Source organism: Mus musculus, chromosome X, assembly GCF_000001635.26.
Source record: "Mus musculus strain C57BL/6J chromosome X, GRCm38.p6 C57BL/6J".
Lineage (NCBI taxonomy): Eukaryota > Metazoa > Chordata > Mammalia > Rodentia > Muridae > Mus > Mus musculus.
In genome coordinates, this window is record NC_000086.7 from 5,644,623 (window position 1) to 5,669,062 (window position 24,440).

Below are 24,440 nucleotides of genomic sequence, written 5' to 3' on the forward strand. Positions count from 1 at the left end.
ATCTCCTTTTGTTGTCGAATTGCTCTGGCTAATACTTCAAGTACTATGTTGAAAAGGTAGGGAGAAAGTGGGCAGCCTTGTCTAGTCCCTGATTTTAGTGGGATTGCTTCCAGCTTCTCTCCATTTACTTTGATGTTGGCTACTGGTTTGCTGTAGATTGCTTTTATCATGTTTAGGTATGGGCCTTGAATTCCTGATCTTTCCAAAACTTTTATCATGAATGGGTGTTGGATCTTGTCAAATGCTTTTTCTGCATCTAACGAGATGATCATGTGGTTTTTGTCTTTGAGTTTGTTTATATAATGGATTACATTGATGGATTTTCGTATATTAAACTATCCCTGCATCCCTGGAATAAAACCTACTTGGTCAGGATGGATGATTGCTTTAATGTGTTCTTGGATTCGGTTAGCGAGAATTTTATTGAGGATTTTTGCATCGATATTCATAAGAGAAATTGGTCTGAAGTTCTCTATCTTTGTTGGATCTTTCTGTGGTTTAGGTAACAGAGTAATAGTGGCTTCATAAAATGAGTTGGGTAGAGTACCTTCTACTTCTATTTTGTGAAATAGTTTGTGCAGAATTGGAATTAGATCTTCTTTGAAGGTCTGATAGAACTCTGCACTAAACCCATCTGGTCCTGGGCTTTTTTTGGTTGGGAGACTATTAATAACTGCTTCTATTTCTTTAGGTGATATGGGACTGTTTAGATGGTCAACTTGATCCTGATTCAACTTTGGTACCTGGTATCTGTCCAGAAATTTGTCCATTTCGTCCAGGTTTTCCAGTTTTGTTGAGTATAGCCTTTTGTAGAAGGATCTGATGGTGTTTTGGATTTCTTCAGGATCTGTTGTTATGTCTCCCTTTTCATTTCTGATTTTGTTAATTAGGATTTTGTCCCTGTGCCCTTTAGTGAGTCTAGCTAAGGGTTTATCTATCTTGTTGATTTTCTCAAAGAACCAACTTCTCGTTTGGTTAATTCTTTGAATAGTTCTTCTTGTTTCCACTTGGTTGATTTCACCCCTGAGTTTGATTATTTCCTGCCGTCTACTCCTCTTGGGTGAATTTGCTTCCTTTTTTTCTAGGGCTTTTAGATGTGTTGTCAAGCTGCTAGTATGTGCTGTCTCCCGTTTCTTCTTGGAGGCACTCAGCGCTATGAGTTTCCCTCTTAGAAATGCTTTCATTGTGTCCCATAGGTTTGGGTACGTTGTGGCTTCATTTTCATTAAACTCTAAAAAGTCTTTAATTTCTTTCTTTATTCCTTCCTTGACCAAGGTATCATTGAGAAGAGTGTTGTTCAGTTTCCACGTGAATGTTGGCTTTCCATTATTTATGTTGTTATTGAAGATCAGTCTTAGGCCATGGTGGTCTGATAGGATACATGGGACAATTTCAATATTTTTGTATCTATTGAGGCCTGTTTTGTGACCAATTATATGGTCAATTTTGGAGAAGGTCCCGTGAGGTGCTGAGAAGAAGGTATATCCTTTTGTTTTAGGATAAAATGTTCTGTAGATATCTGTCAGGTCCATTTGTTTCATAACTTCTGTTAGTTTCACTGTGTCCCTGTTTAGTTTCTGTTTCCACGATCTGTCCTTTGAAGAAAGTGGTGTGTTGAAGTCTCCCACTATTATTGTGTGAGGTGCAATGTATGCTTTGAGCTTTACTAAAGTGTCTCTAATGAATGTGGCTGCCCTGGCATTTGGTGCGTAGATATTCAGAATTGAGAGTTCCTCTTGGAGGATTTTACCTTTGATGAGTATGAAGTGTCCCTCCTTGTCTTTTTTGATAACTTTGGGTTGGAAGTCGATTTTATCCGATATTAAAATGGCTACTCCAGCTTGTTTCTTCAGTCCATTTGCTTGGAAAATTGTTTTCCAGCCTTTCACTCTGAGGTAGTGTCTGTCTTTTTCCCTGAGATGGGTTTCCTGTAAGCAGCAGAATGTTGGGTCCTGTTTGTGTAGCCAGTCTGTTAGTCTATGTCTTTTTATTGGGGAATTGAGTCCATTGATATTAAGAGATATTAAGGAAAAGTAATTGTTGCTCCCTTTTATTTTTGTTGTTAGAGTTGGCATTCTGTTCTTGTGGCTGTCTTCTTTTTGGTTTGTTGAATGATTACTTTCTTGGTTGTTCTAGGGCGTGATTTCCGTCCTTGTATTGCTTCTTTTCTGTTATTATCCTTTGAAGGGCTGGATTCGTGGAAAGATATTGTGTGAACTTGGTTTTGTCGTGGAATACTTTGGTTTCTCCATCTATGGTAATTGAGAGTTTGGCCGGGTATAGTAGCCTGGGCTGGCATTTGTGTTCTCTTAGTGTCTGTATAACATCTGTCCAGGCTCTTCTGGCTTTCATAGTCTCTGGTGAAAAGTCTGGTGTAATTCTAATAGGCCTTCCTTTATATGTTACTTGACCTTTCTCCCTTACTGCTTTTAATATTCTATCTTTATTTAGTGCATTTGTTGTTCTGATTATTATGTGTCGGGAGGAATTTCTTTTCTGGTCCAGTCTATTTGGAGTTCTGTATGCTTCTTGTATGATCATGGGCATCTCTTTTTTTATGTTTGGGAAGTTTTCTTCTATTATTTTGTTGAAGATATTAGCTGGCCCTTTAAGTTGAAAATCTTCATTCTCATCAATTCCTATTATCCGTAGGTTTGGTCTTCTCATTGTGTCCTGGATTACCTGGATGTTTTGAGTTAGGATCCTTTTGCATTTTGTATTTTCTTTGACTGTTGTGTCGATGTTCTCTATGGAATCTTCTGCACCTGAGATTCTCTCTTCCATTTCTTGTATTCTGTTGCTGATGCTCGCATCTATGGTTCCAGATCTCTTTCCTAGGGTTTCTATCTCCAGCGTTGCCTCGCTTTGGGTTTTCTTTATTGTGTCTACTTCCCCTTTTAGTTGTAGTATGGTTTTGTTCATTTCCATCACCTGTTTGGCTGTGTTTTCCTGCTTTTCTTTAAGAGCCTGTAACTCTTTAGCAGTGCTCTCCTGTAAATCTTTAAGTGACTTATGAAAGTCCTTCTTGATGTCCTCTATCATCATCATGAGAAATGTTTTTAAATCTGGGTCTAGATTTTCGGTTGTGTTGGGGTGCCCAGGACTAGGTGGGGTGGGAGTGCTGCGTTCTGATGATGGTGAGTGGTCTTGATTTCTGTTAGTAGGATTCTTACGTTTGCCTTTCGCCATCTGGTAATCTCTGAAGCTAGCTGTTTTAGTTGTCACTGTTAAGAGCTTGTTCTTCAGGTGACTCTGTTAGCCTCTATGAGCAGACCAGAGGTCTTAGGGTCCCGTGGGGAGTCCAGGTAGCCTGCTTCCCTATGTACCGCAGTCTTAAGTTCCGCGCGATTGGATTGGGGCAGGCACTGTGGTCCACTCACCAGAGGTCTTAGGGTCCCGTGGGGAGTCCCGTGTGGGCCCTTGCGGGTGTTGGGCAAGACTCTGCTGGCAAGGTAGCCCGGGGCTCGAGTCTCGAGTCGAGCGGAAGGGCTTAATTAGACTTTAACCCAAAACTAATAATAAGAGATAGGAAAAGACACTACCTACTTAACAAAGAAAAAATTCACTAAGATGACATATCAATTAATATCTACATCCCAAACATAAGAGCAAGTTTGTAAAAGAAATACTACTAGAGCTTAAATCATACACTGACTCTCACATACTGATAGTGAGAGACTTCAGTACCCCACTTTCACCAATACAGGTTATCCAGACAAAAACTAAACAGAGAAATGCTGGAGCTAACAGACATAATAAGCCAAAAGGACTGAAAATATTTATAGATCATTTCACCCAAACACAAAAGAATATACCTTCTTCTCAGTATCTTACAGAACATTCTCAAAAATTGACCACATACTCAGTCACAAAGAAAGTTTCGAGAGATATAGGAAAATTGAAATAACTTTAGGTATCATATTAGAAAACTATGCTTTAGAACTGGATATGAACAACAACAACAACAACAACAACAAAAAACAACAGAAAGCTTACCAATTCATTGATGTTGAACAATTCTCTACTGAAAGTATAAAGATAGAAATAAGAGAGAACTCAAAGGAGCCTCCCACTGCCACAGGGAAAGCCGACCTTCCCCAAGGAGATATTCCCTGAACCTTGATCTTGAATTTGGGGATATTTGAAGACACACAGTTTGATTGCTATGCTGAGAGATGCATTATGCTTCATGGATAACTTCTACATATAGTCTGAAGTAAAAGTCAAGATTTTAAGCTCTACTAAAAACAAATCAAGGCCACTACCAGGTCACCTTGAGCACGAAGTTGGCAGACACCCCCCAAGGTCCCTAGAAGACTCTCCACAATATCTTAGGACCACTGGTGAGTGGAACATAACTTCTGTTCTATTCCAATCATGCAGGACTTGAGACAGCATTAGGGAAGCAGAAAACCTGGCCTGACCAGGGTCACAAGTCCCTTCTGAACAGCGCCAGCACTGGGTCACCTTGGACGTGGAGTTGGCGGACACCTCCAAGGTCCCTGGAAGACTCTCCATGAGATCTTAGGACCAATTACCAGACAACTCCATGCTCCTCAAAGGAGACACCACTTCCAAGCACTGTAACAGGCTCAGGATCTTTGACAACAGGATCCCAGGATAAAAGGAGCTTGGTCACACCAGTATTTCAGGGTCTGAGAGGAACTTGACTGCCAAGAACTCTGACACACACAGAATCTCAGGTTGACAGGAGCCCACAAGCAAAGGATCACAGAGAAACCTGGTGTCTGAGGAGCCCTGAATCGACTGGGACTAAAGGAAGGAGAGGCTCCAATCAGATATATTGAGGACAGCAAATACTTCAGATAATAAGATGGCAGGAGGCAAGCGTAATAACAGAAGCAACAGAAAGCAAGGTTACTTGGCATCGTCAGAACCAAACTCTTCCACCATAAAAAGTCCTGGATACACCATCACACCAGAAAAGCAACACATGGATCTAAAATCACTTCTAATGATAACGATGGAGGACCTTAAAAAGGAAATACAGGACAACACAGGTAAACAGCTAGAAGCCTTTAAAAAGGGAAAAAATGCCTTAGAGAGTTACAGGAAAACAGGACCAAACAGGAGATGGAAGTGGACAAAACCATACAGGATCTAAAAAGGGAAATAGAAACAATAAAGAAAAGCCAAAGGGAGACAACTCTGGAGATAGAAACCCTAGGAAAGAAATCAGGAACCACAGATGCAAGCATCAGCAACAGAATACAAGAGATGGAAGAGAGAATCTCAGGTGCAGAAGATTCCATAGGGAACATGGACAAAACAATCAAAGAAAATGCAAAATGCAAAAAGATTCTAACTCAAAACGTCCAGGAAATCCAGGGCACAATGAGAAGAACAAAGCTACGGAGTAGATGAGAATGAAGATTTTCAACTTAAAGGACTAGCAAATATCTTCAAAAAACTTATAGAAGAAAACTTTCCAAACCTAAAGAAAGAGAAGCCCATGAACATACAAGAAGCCTACAGAACTCCAAATAGATTGGACCAGAAAAGAAATTCCTTCCAACACATAATAATCAGACAACAAACGCACTAAATAAAGACAAAATATTAAAAGCAACAATGGAAAAAGGTCAAGTAACATATAAAGGCAGGCCTATTAGAATTACTCCAGACTTCTCACCAGAGACTATGAAAGCCAGAAGATCCTGGACAGATGTTATACAGACACTAAGAGAACACAAAGGCCAGCCCAGGTTACTATATCCAGCCAAACTGTCAATTACCGTAGATAGGGAAACCAAAGTATTCCATGACAAAACCAAATTCACACAATATCTTTTCATGAATTCAAAGGATAATAACAGAAAGAAAATAAAACAATACAAGGACGGAAACTAAGCCCTAGAAAAAGCAAGAAAGTAATCTTTCAACAAACATAAAAGAAGACAGCCACAAGAACAGAAGGCCAACACTAACAACAAAAATAATAGGAAGCAACAATTACTTTTCCTTAATATCTCTTAATATTAATGTACTCAATTTCCCAATAAAAAGACATAGACTAAAAAGACTGGCTACACAAACAGGACCCAACAGTTTGCTACTTAGAGGAAACCCATCTCAGGGAAAAAGACAGACACTACCTCAGCGTGAAAGGCTAGAAAACAATTTTCCAAGCAAACGGTCTGGAGAAATAAGCTGGAGTAGCCATTCTAATATAGAATAAAATCAACTTCAAGCCCAAAGTTATCAAAAAAGGCAAGGAGGAGCGTGTCATACCAATCAACAGTAAAATCTTCCAAGAGGAACTCTCAATTCTGAATATCTATGCTCCAAATGCAAGGGCAGCCACATTTATTAAAGAAACTTTAGTAAAGCTCAAAGCACACATTGTACCTCACACAATAATAGTGACAAATTTCAACACCCCACTTTCATCAATGGACAGATCATGGAAACAGAAACTAAACAGGGACACAGAGAAACTAACAGAAGATATGGAACAAATGGATTTAACAGATATCTTTAGAACATTTTATCAGAAAACGAAAGGATATACCTTCTTCTTAGCACCTCATGGTACCTTCTCCAAAACTGACCATATAATTGGTTAGAAAACAGGCCTCAACATGGGAAAATATTGAAATTGTCCCATGCAACCTATCAGATCACCATGGACTACAGCTGATCTTCAATAACAACATAAATATTAGAAAGTCAACATTCATGTGGAAACTGAACAACACTCACCTCAAAGAATCCTTGGTCAAGGAAGGAATAGACAAAGAAATTAAAGACTTTTTAGAGCTTAATGAAAATTAGGCCACAACATACCCAAACTTATGGGACACAATGAAAGCATTTCTAAGAGGAAAACTCATAGCTCTGAGTGCCTCCAAAAAGAAACTAGATAGATCACATAACTAGCAGCTTGACAACACACCTAAAAGCTCTAGATCAAAGGGAAGCAAATTCACCTAAGAGGAGTAAATGGCAGGAAATAATCAAACTCAGGGGCAAAATGAATCAAGTGGAAACAAGAAGAACTATGCAAAGAATCAACCAAAGGAGGAGCTGGTTCTCTGGAAAATCAACAAGATAGATGAACCCTTAGCCAGACTCACTAGAAGGCACAGGGACAGTATCCTAGTTAACAAAATCAGAAATGAAAAGGGAGACATAACATCAGCTCCTGAAGAAATCCAAAATGCCATCAGATCCCTCTACAAAAGGCTCTACTCAACAAAACAGGACAAAATGGATTAAATGGACAAATTTCTAGACAGATACCAGGTAGCAAAGTTAAATCAGGATCAGATTAATGACCTAAACAGTCCTAAACACCCTAAAGAAATAAAAGCAGGCATTAATAGTCTCCCAACCAAAAAAAGCTCAGGAACAGATGGGTTTAATGCAGAGTTCTATCAGACTTTCAAAGAAGATCTAATTCCACTTCTCAAACTATTCCCCAAAATAGAAACAGAAGGTACTCTACCAATTCATTCTATGAAGCCACAATTACTCTGATACATAAACCACAGACAGACCCAACAAAGATAGAAAACTTCAAACCAATTTCCCTTATGAATATTGATGAAAAAATACTCAATAGTATTCTTGCTACCTAATCCAACAACACATAAAAACAGTCATCCATCCTGACCAAGTAGGTTTTATTTCAGGGATGCAGGGATGGTTTAATATATGGAAATCCATCAACATAATCCACTAGATAAACAAACTCAAAGACAAAAGCCAAATGATTATCTCATTAGATGCTGAGAAAGCATTTGACAAAAGCCAACACCCATTCATGATAAAAGTCTTGGAAAGATCAGGAATTTAAGGCCCATATCTAAACATGATAAAAGCAATCTACAGAAAACCTGTAGCCAACATCAAAGTAAATGGTGAGAAGCTGGAAGCAATCCCACTAAAATCAGGCACTAGACAAGGCTGCCCACTTTCTCCCTACCTATTCAATATAGTACTTGAAATCCTAGCCAGAGCAATTCAAGATCAAAAGGAGATCAAGGGGATACAAATTGGAAAGGAAGAAGTCGAAATATCACTATTGGCAGTTGATATGATAGTGTATAAAAGTGACCCTAAAAATTCCACCAGAGCTGAGCAGCACCGGGTAGCTAGGACGCACAGTCGGCTGACTACCTCCAGCTACCCACAACACCCGCCAAGCGATTTTAAGACTTCTGGTGAGTGGAACACAGCATCTGCTCCAATCCAATCGCACTGGACTTGAGACTGCATTAGTCAGGGAAGCAAAAACCCGGTCTGAGTAGGGGCACAAGCCCCTTTCAGTCCGAGCAGCACCGGGGTAGCTAGGGCGCACAGTCAGCTGACTACCACCAGATACCCACAACATCAGCCACGTGATCATAAGAATTTTGAGGATTGGGATCTGCCCGGCGCGGGAGCGCTTTGCCTGAGCATCAGCAGCAGACATCTCGGTTCTGAGACCCCGCCTAGTGTATCCTGTACAGGCAGGTGACCATTTTCCCAGCCAGAGGATAGGGACCTGCCCGGCACAGGAATGCTTTGCCTGAGCATTGGAAGCAGACATCTTAGTTCCGGGACCCTGCTGAGTGTACCCTGCACAGACATCTTAGTTCCATGACCCCGCCTAGTGTATCCTGCACAGTTCCAAAGAATACCAGATGGCGAAAGGCAAACATAAGAATCCTACTAACAGAAATCAAGACCACTCACCATCATCAGAACTCAGCACTCCCACCCCACCTAGTCCTGGGCACCCCAACACAACCAAAAAGCTAGACCTGGATTTAAAAGCATATCTCATGATGATGGTAGAGGACATCAAGAAGAACTTTAATAACTCACTTAAAGAAATACAGGAGAACACTGCTAAAGAGTTACAAGTCCTTAAAGAAAAGCAGGAAAACACAACCAAACAGGTAGAAGTCCTTATAGAAAAACAGGAAAACATATCCAAACAGGTGATGGAAATGAACAAAACCATACTAGACCTAAAAAGGGAAGTAAACACAATAAAGAAAACCCAAAGTGAGGCAACGCTGGAGATAGAAACCCTAGGAAAGAAATCTGGAACCATAGATGCGAGCATCAGGAACAGAATACAAGAGATGAAAGAGAGAATCTCAGGTGCAGAAGATTCCATAGAGAACATTAGCACAACAATCAAAGAAAATGGAAAATGCAAAAAGATCCTAACTCAAAACATCCAGGAAATCCAGGACACAATGAGAAGACCAAACCTATGGATAATAGGAGTTGATGAGAATGAAGATTTTCAACTTAAAGGGCCAGCAAATATGTTCAACAAAATTATAGAAGAAAACTTCCCAAACCTAAAGAATGACATGCCCATGAACATACAAGAAGCCTACAGAACTCCAAATAGACTGGACCAGAAAAGAAATTCCTCCCGACACATAATAATCAGAACAACAAATGCACTAAATAAAGATAGAATATTAAAAGCAGTAAGGGAGAAAGGTCAAGTAACATATAAAGGCAGACCTATCAGAATTACACCAGACTTTTCATCAGAGACTATGAAAGCCAGAAGAGCCTGGACAGATGTTATACAGACACTAAGAGAACACAAATGCCAGCCCAGGCTACTATACCCGGCCAAACTCTCAATTACCATAGATGGAGAAACCAAAGTATTCCATGACAAAACCAAATTCACACATTATCTTTCCATGAATCCAGCCCTTCAAAGAATAATAACAGAAAAGAAGCAATACAAGGACGGAAATCATGCCCTAGAACAAGCAAGAAAGCAATCCCTCAACAAACCAAAAAGAAGACAGCCACAAGAACAGAATGCCAACTCTAACAACAAAAATAAAAGGAAGCAACAATTACTTTTCCTTAATATCTCTTAATATCAATGGACTCAATTCCCCAATAAAAAGACATAGACTAACAGACTGGCTACACAAACAGGACCCAACATTCTGCTGCTTACAGGAAACCCATCTCAGGGAAAAAGACAGACACTACCTCAGAGTGAAAGGCTGGAAAACAATTTTCCAAGCAAATGTTATGAAGAAACAAGCTGGAATAGCCATCCTAATATCGGATAAAATCGACTTCCAACCCAAAGTTATCAAAAAAGACAAGGAGGGACACTTCATACTCATCAAAGGTAAAATCCTCCAAGAGGAACTCTCAATTCTGAATATCTATGCTCCAAATGCAAAAACAGCCACATTCATTAAAGACACTTTAGTAAAGCTCAAAACACACATTGCACCTCACACTATAATAGTGGGAGACTTCAACACACCACTTTCATCAATGGACAGATCGTGGAAACAGAAACTAAACAGGGACACAGTGAAACTAACAGAAGTTATGAAACAAATGGATCTGACAGATATCTACAGAACATTTTATCCTAAAACAAAAGGATATACCTTCTTCTCAGCACGTCACAGGACCTTCTCCAAAATTGACCATATAATTGGCCACAAAACAGGCCTCAACAGATACAAAAATATTGAAATTGTCCCATGTATCCTATCAGACCACCATGGCCTAAGACTGATCTTCAATAACAACATAAATAATGGAAAGCCAACATTCACGTGGAAACTGAACAACACTCTTCTCAATGATATCTTGGTCAAGAAAGGAATAAAGAAAGAAATTAAAGACTTTTTAGAGTTTAATGAAAATAAAGCCACAACATACCCAAACCTATGGGACACAATGAAAGCATTTCTAAGAGGAAAACTCATAGCTCTGAGTGCCTCCAAGAAGAAACGGGAGAGAGCACATACTAGCAGCTTGACAACACATCTAAAAGCTCTTGAAAAAAAAGGAAGCAAATTCACCCAAGAGGCATGGCAGGAAATAATCAAACTCAGGGGTGAAATCAACCAAGTGGAAACAAGAAGAACTATTCAGAGAATTAACCAAAGGAGGAGTTGGTTCTTTGAGAAAATCAACAAGATAGATAAACCCTTAGCTAGACTCACTAGAGGGCACAGGGACAAAATCCTAATTAACAAAATCAGAACTGAAAAGGGAGACATAACAACAGATCCTGAAGAAATCCAAAACACCATCAGATCCTTCTACAAAAGGCTATACTCAACAAAACTGGAAAACCTGGATGAAATGGACAAATTTCTAGATAGATACCAGGTACTAAAGTTAAATCAGAATCAAGTTAACCATCTAAAAGGTCCCATATCCCCTAAGGAAATAGAAGCAGTCATTAATAGTCTCCCAACCAAAAAAAGCCCAGGACCAGATGGGTTTAGTGCAGAGTTCTACCAGACCTTCAAAGAAGATCTAATCCCAGTTCTGCACAAACTATTCCACGAAATAGAAGTAGAGGGAACTCTACCCAACTCATTCTATGAAGCCACAATTACTCTGATACCTAAACCACAGAAAGATCCAACAAAGATAGAGAACTTCAGACCAATTTCCCTTATGAATATCGATGCAAATATCCTCAATAAAATTCTTGCTAACCGAATCCAAGAACACATTAAAACAATCATCCATCCTGACCAAGTAGGTTTTATTCCAGGGATTCAGGGATGGTTTAATATACGGAAATCCATCAATGTAATCCATAATATAAACAAACTCAAAGACAAAAACCACATGATCATCTCGTTAGATGTGGAAAAAGCATTCGACAAGATCCAACACCCATTCATGATAAAAGTCTTGGAAAGATCAGGAATTCAAGGCCCATACCTAAACATGATAAAAGCAATCTACAGCAAACCAGTAGCCAACATCAAAGTAAATGGTGAGAAGCTGGAAGCATTCCCACTAAAATCAGGGACTAGACAAGGCTGCCCACTTTCTCCCTACCTCTTCAACATAGTACTTGAAGTCCTAGCCAGAGCAATTTGACAACAAAAGGAGATCAAGGGGACACAAATTGGAAAAGATGAAGTCAAAATATCACTTTTTGCAGATGATATGATAGTATATATAAGTGACCCTAAAAATTCCACCAGAGAACTCCAAAACCTGATAAACAGCTTCGGTGAAGTAGCTAGATATAAAATTAACTCAAACAAGTCAATGGCCTTTCTCTACACAAAGAATAAACAGGCTGAGAAAGAAATTAGGGAAACAACACCCTTCTCAATAGTCACAAATAATATAAAATATCTCAGCGTGACTCTAACTAAGGAAGTGAAAGATCTGTATGATAAAAACTTCAAGTCCCTGAAGAAAGAAATTAAAGAAGATCTCAGAAGATGGAAAGATCTCCCATGCTCATGGATTGGCAGGATCAACATTGTAAAAATGGCTATCTTGCCAAAAGCAATCTACAGATTCAATGCAATCCTCATCAAAATTCCAACTCAATTCTTCAACGAATTAGAAAAAGCAATCTGCAAATTCATCTGGGATAACAAAAAACCTAGGATAGCAAAAGCTCTTCTCAAGGATAAAAGTACCTCTGGTGGAATAGCCATGCCTGACCTAAAGCTTTACTACAGAGCAATTGTGATAAAAACTGCATGGTACTGGTATAGCTACAGACAAGTAGACCAATGGAATAGAATTGAAGACCCAGAAATGAACCCGCACACCTATGGTCACTTGATCTTTGACAAGGGAGCTAAAACCATCCAGTGGAAAAAAGACAGCATTTTCAACAAATGGTGCTGGCAAAACTGGTTGTTATCATGTAGAAGAATGCGAATGGACCCATTCCTCTCTCCTTGTACTGAGCTCAAATTTAAGTGGATCAAAGAACTCCACATAAAACCAGAGACACTGAAACTTATAGAAGAATGCAAATAGATCTATTTTCATCTCCTTGTACTAAGGTCAAATATAAGTGGATCAAGGAACTTCTCAGAAAACCAAGGACACTGAAACTTATAGAGGAGAAAGTAGGGAAAAGCCTCGAAGACAGGGGAAAAAATTCCTGAATAGAACAGCAATGGCTTGTGCTGTAAGAACAAGAATTGACAAATGGGACCTCATAAAATTGCAAAGCTTCTACAAGGCAAAAGACACCGTCAATAAGACAAAAAGGCCACAGATTCAGAAAGGATCTTTAAATCAGATAGGGGACTAATATCCAATATATATAAAGAACTCAAGAAGGTGGACTCCAGAAAATCAAATAACCCCATTAAAAAATGGGGCTCAGAGCTAAAAAAAAAAGAATTCTCACTTGAGGAATACCAAATGGCTGAGAAGCACCTGAAAAAACCTTCAGCATCCTTAATCATCAGGGAAATGTAAATCAAAACAACCCTGACATTCCACTTCACACCAGTCAGAATGACTAAGATCAAAAATTCGGGTGACAGCAGATGCTGGTGAGGATGTGGAGAAAGAGGAACACTCCTCCTTTGTTGGTGGGATTGCAAGCTTGTAAAATCACTCTGGAAATCAGTCTGACATTTCCTCAGAAAATTGGACATAGTACTACTGGAGGATCCCACAATACCTCTCCTGGGCATATATGCAGAAGATGTTCCAACTTGTAATAAGGACACATGCTCCACTACAATAATAGAAGCCATATTTATAATAGCCATAAGCTGGAAAAAAACCCAGATGTCCCTCAACAGAGGAATGGATACAGAAAATGTGGTACATTTACACAGTTGAGTACTACTCTGCTATTAAAAAGAATGAAATTACAAAATTTTAGGCAAATGGATGGACCTGGAGGGTATCATCCTGAGTGAGGTAACTGAATCACAAAACAACTCACATGATATGTACTCACTGATAAGTGGATATTAACCCAGAAACTTAGAAAACCCACATTACCAGTTGAAAAACACATGAAACTCAAGAAGAACGAAGATCCAAGTGTGCTCACTTTGCCCCTTCTTAGAATTGGGAACAAAGCACTCATGGAAGGAGTTACAGAGACAAAGTTAGGAGCTGAGATGAAAGGATGGATCATCTAGAGACTGTCCCGCCCAGGGATCCATCCTGTAATCAGCCTCCAAACACAAACACCATCACATACGCCAGCAAGATATTGCTGAAAGGACCCTGATATAGCTGTCTCTAGTGAGGCAATGCCAGTGCCTGGCAAACACAGAAGTGGATGCTCACAGTCAGCTATTGGATTGAACACAGGTCCCCCAGTAGAGGAGCTAGAGAAAGTATGCCAGGAGCTAAAGGGGTCTGCAACCCTATAGGTGGAACAACAATATGAACTAACCAGTACCCACAGAGCTCGTGGCTCTAGCTGCATATGTAGCAGAAGATGGCCTGTTTGCCATCATTTGGAAGAGAGGGCCCTTGGTATTACAAACTTTATATGCCCCAGTTCAGGGGAACGCCAGGGCCAAGACATGGGAATGGGTGGGTAAGGGATTTGGGGGGGGGTGTAAGTGTAATTTTGGGATAGCATTTGAAATGTAAATGAAGAAAATACCTAATAAAAATATATAAAAAAGAGAGAACTTAAAGACGCTTTAGAACCAAATAAAATGACTATACTTCGTATCTGATCTTAGACAAATGAAAGAAGTTAAAGAAAATGTACAAGTGCAAAATGCCTACTTAAAAATTAATTATTTAGTTGGTTATTTGATTTTAAAAAATCTGGATATATCTCATATTAACAATTTAACATCACATACAAAATGTCTAAACAAAACAAAATGTCTAAACAAAGAAGATATCTTGGGTGCAAACTTAGTAGAGGGTTCCAAGGTCTTCAGAGTACTCTCCAAGCAGTAGGTGCCCTAGCACACCTAGGATCTTGGGATCACTGAGACTAGTCTACTTAGGAGAGCACTCAGGAGGCAGAAGCAACAGAGCTTCTTGATCAGTGTCCCTTCGAGCCTTCATGCTCAGCCGGAGGCAGAGTTGAGACACAGACTCCTGGGCACCACCCTTGCCAGAGAGAGTTGGCCTCCAGAGAGTGCTCTGACCTTGTAACTCAGGGTGTGGATCTGAGCTCCAGACTTCTGGGCACCATCCCTTCAAGAGGAGAGCTTGCCTGACCACTGGGACTCAGGAGAGAGGTGGACCCCCAGGAGTGCTGACAGAAGCTTACAAAATCAGGAGGAACAAGTTCCAGACAGAGACAGCTAGAACATCTAACACCAAAGATTACCAAATGGTGAAAGGCAAATTTAAGAATCTTACTAAGAGAAACTAAGACCACTCAGGCTCATCAGAACCCAGTAGGCGCACCACAGTGAGTCCTGGATACCCCAACACACCTGAAAAGCAAGACTTGGATTTAAAAATCATATCTCATGATGCTGGCAGAGGATGTTAAGAAGGGCATTAATAACTCACTTAAAGAAATAAAGGAAAACAATGCTAAACAGGTACAAGTCCCTAAAGAATTACAGGAAAATACTGGTAAACAAGTAGAAGTCCTTAAATAGGAAACACAAAAACCCTTAAAGAATTACAGGAAAACACAACCAAACAGGTGATGGAATTGAATAAAACCATCCAAGATCTAAAAGTGGAAGTAGAAACAATAAAGAAAACCCAAAGGGAGACAAATCTGGATATAGAAACTCTAGGAAAGAAATCAGGAAAAATAGATGTGAGCATCAGCAACAGAATACAAGAGATGGAAGAGAGAATCTTTGGTGGAGAAGATTCCATAGAAAACTTTGAATAAAGAAAAAAAGAAAAGAAAATGAAAAATGCACAAGATCTGAATTCAAAACATCCAGGAAATCCAGGACACAATGAGAAGACCAAACCCAAGGCTAATAGGTGTAGATGAGAATGAAGGTTTTCAACTTAAAGGGCCAGTAAATATCGTCAATAAAATTATAGAAGAAAACTTCCCTAACCTAAAGAAAGAGATGCCCATAAATATACAAGAAGCCTATAGGACTCAAAATAGACTTAACCAGAAAAGAAAGTCTTCCCGACACATAATATCAGAACAACAAATGGACTAAATAAAGACAGAATATTAAAAGCACTAAGGGAACAAGGTCAAGTAACAGATAAAGGCAGACCTATTAGAATTACACCAGACTTCTCACCAGTGACTCTGAAAGCCAGAAGATCCAGGACCGATGTAACACAAACCCTAAAAGAACAGCCCAAGGTACTACAACCAGCAAAACTCTCAATTACCATAGATGGAGAAACCAAGTTATTCCATGACAGAACCAAATTTACACAATATCTTTCCATGAATCCAACCCTTCAAAGGATAAAAAAGGAAAAACTCTAACACATGGAGGGAAATTGTGCCCTGGAAAAAGAAAAGAAGTAATCCTTCAATAAACCTAAAAGAAGACAGCCACAAGAACAGAACCCCAAATGTAACATCAAAAATAACAGGAAGCAATAATTGCTTTTCCTTAATATCCCTCAATATCAACGGACTCAATTCCCCAATAAAAGACAGACTAAACAAATGGCTATGTAACAGGACCCAACATTTTTCTGGGTACAGGAAACCCACCTCAGGGACAAAGACAGACACTACCTTAGAGTAAAAGGCTGGAAAACATTTTTCAAAGCAAATGTTCTGAAGAAACAAGCAGGAGTAGCCATTTAAATATCGAATAAAATCGGCTTCCAACCAAAATTTATCAAAAAAGACAAGGATGGGCACTTCATACTCATCAAAGGTAAAATCTTCCAAGAGGAACTCTCAATTCTGAATATCTATACTCCAAATGCAAAGGCATCTACATTCATTAAGGAAACTTTAGTAAAGGTCAAAGCACACATTGCAAATCACACAATGATAGTGGGAGACTTCAACACACCACTTTCATCAATGGACAGATCGTGGGAACAGAAACTAAACAGGGACACAGTGAAACTAACAGAAGTTATGAAACAAATGGACTTAACAGATATGTACAAAACATTTTATCCTAAAACAAAAAAATATACCTTCTTCTCAACACCTCATGGTACCTTCTCCAAAATTGACCATATAATTGGTCACAAAACAGGCCTCAACAGATACAAAAGTATTGAAATTGTCCCATACATCCTATCAGACCACTATGGACTAAGGTTGATCTTCAGTAACAACATAAATAATAGAAAGCCAACATTCACATGGAAGCTGAAGAACACTCTACTCAATGATAACTTGGTCAAGGAATGAATAAAGAAATACATTAAAGACTTTTTAGAGTTTAATGAAAATGAAGCCACAACATACCCAAACATATGGGACTCTGGTGGAGTCACCATGCCTGACCTAAAGCTGTACTACAGAGCAATTGTGATAAAAACTGCATGGTACTAGTATAGGGACAGACAAGTAAACCAATGGAATAGAATTGAAGACACAGAAATGAACCCACACACCTATGGTCACTTGATCTTTGACAAGGGAGCTAAAACCATCCAGTGGAAAAAAGACAGCATTTTCAACAAATGGTGCTGGCACAATTGGTGTTTATCATGTAGAAGAATGTGAATAGGTCCATTCTTATCTCCTTGTAATAAGGTCAAATCTAAGTGGATCAAGGAACTCCACATAAAACCAGAGACACTGAAACTTATAGAGGAGAAAGTGGGGAAAAGCCTTGAAGATATGGGCACGGGGGAAAAATTCCTGAATAGAACAGCAATGGCTTGTGCTGTAAGATCGAGAATTGACAAATGGGACCTCATGAAACTGCAAAGCTTCGGTAAGACAAAAGACACTGTCAATAAAATAAAAAGGCCACCAACAGATTGGGAAAGTATCTTTAGGGGACTAATATCTAATATATATAAAGAACTCAAGAAGGTGGACTTCAGAAAATCAAATAACCCCATTAAAAATGGTGCTCAAAGCTAAACAAAGAATTCTCACCTGAGGAATACCGAATGGCTGAGAAGCACCTGAAAAAATGTTCAGCATCCTTAATCATCAGGGAAATGCAAATCAAAACAACCCTGAGATTCCATCTCACACCAGTCAGAATGGCTAAGATCAAAAATTCAGGTGACAGTAGATGCTGGTGAGTATGTAGAGAAATAGAAACACTCCTCCATTGTTGGTGGGATTGCAAGCTTGTACAACCACTCTGGAAATCAGTCTGGCAGTTCCTCAGAAAATTGGACATAGTACTACCGGAGGATCCCACAATACCTCTCCTGGGCATATATCCATAAGATTTTCCAACTAGTAAGAAAGACACATGCTCCACTATGTTCATAGCAGCCTTATTTATAATATCCAGAAGCTGGAAAGAACCCAGAGGAATGGATACAGTAAATGTGGTTCATTTACACAATGGAGTACCACTCAGCTATTAAAAACAAATTTATAAAATTCTTAGGCAAATGATGGATCTGAAGGATAACATCCTGAGTCAGAGAACCCAATCACAAAAGAACTCACATTATATACACTCACTGATAAGTGGATATTAGCCCAGAAACTTAGAATACCCAAGATACAATTTGCAAAACACATGAAACTCAAGACAAAGGAAGACCAAAGTATGGATACTTCGTCACTGTTTAGAATGGGGAACAAAATACCCATAGAAGATGTTACAGAGATAAAGTTTGCAGCTGAGATGGAAGGAAGGACCATCAGAGTCTGCCCCACCAGGGGATCCATAACATATTCAGCTACCAAACACAGACACTATTGAATATGCCAGCTAGATTTTGCTGACATGACCCTGATGTGGCTGTCTCTTGTGAGGTTATGGCAGTACCTGACAAATATAGAAGTGGATGCTTAGAGTCATCTATTGGATGGAACACAGGGCCCTTAGTGGAGGAGATAGAGAAAGTACCCAAGGAGCTGAAGGGATCCTATTGGAGGAACAGCCATATGAACTAATCAGTACCCCCTGACCTTGTGTCTCTACCTGCATATGCAGCAGAAGATGGCCTAGTAGGCCATCATTGGGAAGAGAGGTCCTTGGTCTTGCAAATATTATATACCGCAAACAGGGGAATGCTAGGGCCAGGAAGTGGGAGTGGGTGGGTTGGAGAGCAGGGCAGGGAGAGGATATAGGGGACTTTCGGGATAGCATTTGAAATATAAATGAAAAAATATCAAATAAAAAATTTGTTAAAAAACAAACAAAGGATTAGAAGGTAGACACAATCAAATTCAGGTTTGAAATCAATTATGTTTAAGAAAGAGCACAACAGAAAGAATCAATGAAAGTAAGAGTTTATTTAGAAAATCAGTAATATCAACAAACCTTTATCCAAATTAACTAACAGTCAAAGAGTACATCCAAATGAAATAAATCGAACAGACATTGAGAAAATCCAAATAACCATAAGAATATATTTGAAAAACCTGGACTCCAACAAATTGGAAATATAGAAAGAATTAGACAGTTATTCTAGATACATACCACATGTGTTGATAATATTTTCAAGACGAGAATGAAATTGAAGAAGATATCAGAATATGATAAGATCTCCCATATTCGAGGATAAATAAATATAGCATACTAAAAATTACCATCCTGCCAAAGCAATCTACAGATTCAGTGTAATTCACATCAAAATTCCAACACAAAATTTTCACAGATGTTGGAAGGACAAATCACATCTTCAAATGGAAACACCAAAATTCCAACAGAGCTAATACAATCCCAAACAACAAAAGAACTACTGGAGGTATCACTATCCCTGATTTCAAGTTATAATACTGAGGAAGTATTTCTTGCATACTGAAGACATATGGATTCTGTTTTTGCATCTAGAATAATAAAAGCAAAATTATATTGACACAAATCCAGATAGATTTATTGAACATGTAACATAATTGTAGACATAGAGAAATCGTTACAATTATGGGCGCATTCTTTTTGATTAAAAAAGTCAGAAATGCACACTGCAAAAAGGACAACTTTGGCAAACGGTGCTGGTCAAAGGAATGTAAATAGATCTACTTAGCATCCAGCACAAAACAAACAAACTAACAAACAAAACACACACACAGGAAAATCAAAGACCTACACATAAAACCAGAGACACTGATGTGATAGAAGAGAAAGTGGTAAATAGCCTTGAACTCATTGGCACAGAAGACTTTATAAACAGAACACCTTTAAGCCAGGAAATGAGATTAAAAAACAAACAAACTAACTAACTAACTAACTAACTAACTAACTAACTATCTAACTAACTAACTAACTAATAAATGGTACCTCATGAAACAAAAGGGCTTGTGTAAGGCAAAAGTCACTATCACTCTATCAAGGAGGCAGTCTACAGAATTGGAAATTATTTTCACCAACTCAACATCTGATAGAGGACTAATATGCAAACTATATAAAGAACTGAAGATGTCAAGCAAAACAAATCATCCATCTTAAAAATTGGATGTAGATCTGAATAGAATTCCCCAATGAAGAAACTCAAATGGTTGAGAAACACTTAAAGAAATGTTCAACATCCTTAGCCATCTGGGAAATGCAAATGCAAACTACTTTGAGATTTCATTTTACACCTGTCAGAATGGCTAAGATCAACAACGCAAGGGACAGCTCATGCTGGGGATACATTAAGGGGCACATTCATCGATGGTGGGAGTGAAAATTTACACAGGTACTATGAAAGTCTGTGTGATCATTTCTCTGGAAAATGGGAAAACATCTACCCAAAATCGAGTTTTACCACTCCTGGGCACATAGCCAAAGGATACTTCATCCTACCCAAGAGATATTTGCTCAACTGTGCTCACTGCTGCTCTGTTCACAAGAGCCAGAAACCAGAAACAACCTAGATTCTCCTAAAGAGAACATGGATAAAGACTGTCTAGTCTGTTTCCTCCCACTAGCACAGGTTTCTAGCAGCTCCTCTCTTGAAGGTCCACACTGACCACCAGTTCTCCCTGGATGATGATTTAACTGCCTTCCTTGTTGACAATGGTTCTGGCCTGGACAAAGCCTGGTTTGCTGGTTATGATGCTCCAGGGCCATCTTCCCCTCCATTCTGGGGTTGCCCTAGGCACCACGGTGTCACAGTGGATAAGAGACAGAAGGACACCTTTATGGGTGCTGAGGCCCAGAGCAAGAGAGGCATTCTGATCCTGAAGTACCCCATTGATCATGACATTGTCACCAACTGGTTCAATATGGAGAAGATCTGGCACCAAACATTCTACAACAAACTGCATGTGGTCCTCGAAGGGAACACTGTGCTGCTCACCATGCCCCCTAGAGTCCTAAGGCCAACTTTGAAAAGATGGCACACATCATGTTTGAGACTTATAAAACCACAACCATGTAAGTAGCCATCCAGACTTGCTATTCCTCTATGCCTCTGGTTGTACCACTGGGATTTTGATGGAGTACAGAGATGGGGTCACATCCAATGTGCACATCTATGAGAGCTCTGTTCTCCTTGTGCCATCCCGTGTCTGGACCTAGCTGGCCTGTACCTGACAGCCTACTACATGAAGTTCATGACCACATGTGGCTATAGTTCACCAAAAAGCTGGGAGGGAAATCATGCCTAATATCAGAGAGAAGCTGTGCTATGTTGCCTTAGACTTCCAGCAAGAAATGGCCACTGATGCGTTCTCTTCCTCAGCAGACAAGAGATATAAGCATCCAGGTCATCACTATTGTCAATAAGCAGTTCTGCTGCCCTTAGGCTTTTGTTTAGCCTTCCTTCTTGGGTAATGGAATCCTGTGGCAACCACGAAACAACATTTAATTCCATCATGAAGTGTGACATTGACATTCTGTACATGTATAAATGATATTCAGATTTCTATAATCTCCCTAAACTTCTAGACTCCAGCCCAATTCTACAAACCTTTTCATCCCCCTAGTTCTGTTTCAGACCTTGGTTTTGTTTGTTTGTGTTTGAGAATCCTAGAATTTAACTAGGATTATCAGTATGACCATTAGTTAAAAACTCTTTCTTGGAGGCCAGATGCAGGACACTGGATCTGGCTCACTGGATATATGGAAGATAATGACTCTCTCTCCCTCAGAACCCACCAATATTTCAGCAAAGGAGGGAAAAGTTGAATGGATCCCTCCCTGGCCCATGATGTACTGTGGGGAGGTTTTAGTCTTGGGAAGACTTTATATTTCATAGGTGTTGGGAAGTCGTGACTGCCCTGGTGGTCCTGTAGTGAAGAAAACAAATTCCATAGCCCTCCTCTTTATGGTCCAGCTTTTATATATTTTCTGCTCCTTTTTTCTCTGAGGATCCATGAGGGTTCATGCCTAAACAAGATAGTAATACCATTCAGCCATCTCTTATTATCGTGCTTTGAGCAGTTATGCATATTATTCCTCACTGTAGTTTAATGCGAAAAGGGCTTCTCTGAATGAATCTTGAAGTAGAATTTCCCCTAGATATAAACATAGATACTTAGAAGGGAGCTTGACACCTTGAGACTTTACATAAACAACAGTAATAAATTCTCCCCTAGGGCCAAAGGCATTTTCTATCCTCCTGTGGAACTGGCCTCAAATCTAATCACAGATACACTGGCTATCCCTATAACAGTGATGTCACTATTGTGTAGCTGGACACATCTTTCTTGGCAGATTGGTATTGTACATCATAAGGTTCATATCTGGGTAACTCTGTTGATGCCATTACTCTGCCAGCATCCTGAATAGCACAATCCAGAACTATGAAAGCTAACTAGATGGAAGGAAGTTTTCAGTTACATGCCAGCTCAATTTCTCTATATTTTACAACCACGATGTGGTTTGTCTTTTGTAGCAGGGTCTTATCATATATTCATGGTAGGCAAACAGAAAGAGTGTGAAGAACCTGTATTATTTTCAAGATTTCTGGGAACTTCCTGAACATACCTGGCATTGGGATTTTTTTTTTTTGCTTGATTTTCAGCAGCAGTATTATGTAGACATACAGGCCATCTACCAGCTAAATATGTGTCTTTTGAGACTTTATCAATTTTATTATAAACAGTAAGTTTCCATGTGGATTTTCAAGTATATCCTTAGCTTTGTTTATCCCCTCATCCCACCAGCTTTTCTACCCTATCTCTACTTAAATTTTCCTCATAGGTTGAATATTCATATTAGTGATTGTACAAGTAATGGGCTTATGAGAGGACAAACACTTTCACAACTTAAGCATTTCTGGGAATCTATTAGAGAAAAAAAAGAATCAATATAATAATCTATCAAAAGGAGGTGGCCCTTGAGTGGGGTAAAACGCTCATGTTGCAACTGCAAGCCAATACTGATACTGACACTGTCAGGATCATACTTCCTAGTAATATTTATTGTGGTGAAACCTTCACTCTTCTCACAGATTATTCTTGTGATATCATCTAGGCATGACTATAAGCAAACAAATTAAGGAATGTGACTTTTTATTACCCCTGAAACTATTATGAACTTAAGATTTCTGATTTCTTCGGAAAGTCGGGTACATTATATGGTGATTCTCTGGGAGAGAAAGGTTAAATGATGTTTTGCTAAGGCAGACACTGGTGAAAGGATGCTTTGATACTGAAGATGCACATGAAAGAAGGTTTGGCTGAGGCCAACACATGGGTGACAGGATGATTTGCTGAAGTAGACACAATTGAGAGGATGTTTTACAGAGGGAGATACAGGTTAGAAGATGTTTTGTTAAGACAGACTTGTGAGAGGAGAGGTGGTGTTAAGAAAGAATATAACTATGACCTCACAGACACTTGGAGGAGTGTCTTGCATTGGTTCACCTTGCTCTGCCTCCATAGACTTTGCTGGCCAGGCTCTGGGAATGGATTGCCAGCACAGAGGAATAAAAAGAAATATTTAAACATTAGACTTGGCTTTTTACAGATTGCAATTTATTAACAGTAAGGAGTCCATATAAAGTTAATATGTAAATGCAAATCACTAAAACAAAACCATAAAACACGCATACATATGCAAGTTAAACAAATAACTAGATTTATAAGGAACTTTTAGAAATATATATATATAGGCAAAGCATACACAGAAATTGTTGATATAGGCATACAACAACTTGCATGAAATACTTCTCATTAATCCTAATCAAAAGAGGCTAACAATAAAATTAGCAATAACAATGTTTACTGTTTATATTGGCAAAAGCAGTTAGTAAGTGATTATCTCAAATACTACAGACATTTGAGTGCTCATAGTCAAGGGTCAAGGGTTGGGATATGTACAATCTTAAACACACATCAGGATGAATTTGGCCTGGTTGTTCTCTTTAAGGAAAAGAAAATTCAGCTGGCAAGGTTGAAAAACTAGGTGAACTAGGTTCTCCAGTTTGATGGAGGTCATCTTCAGCAAAATAGTGTGGCCCATTTAGAAATAGTGGGAGAAGGGAGAGGTGAGGGGAAAGGAGTGGCAGAATGGGAAAAGGAAAGGAAGAAGGAATTTAGGAATAATGGAAGGGAGGGAGGAAGGGAGATGGGAGGATGGTGGGGCAAATGTGCAAGGGAGGAAGGGGAAGGAGTAGGGAGAGGGAGGGGTTGCTATCAGGAGGCGGGGCCTGTGCTCAGGCAACACACATGTGGACAATGAAGAATGCCCTGCCTTCTCTGTGACATCAGAATCTGTAGTAGAGAA

The 24,440-nt window shown here is 39.3% G+C and overlaps 1 pseudogene; it reads left to right on the forward strand.

The window, feature by feature from the left end:
* Gm14375 (predicted gene 14375) lies at positions 20,750-21,604 on the forward strand (annotated as a pseudogene).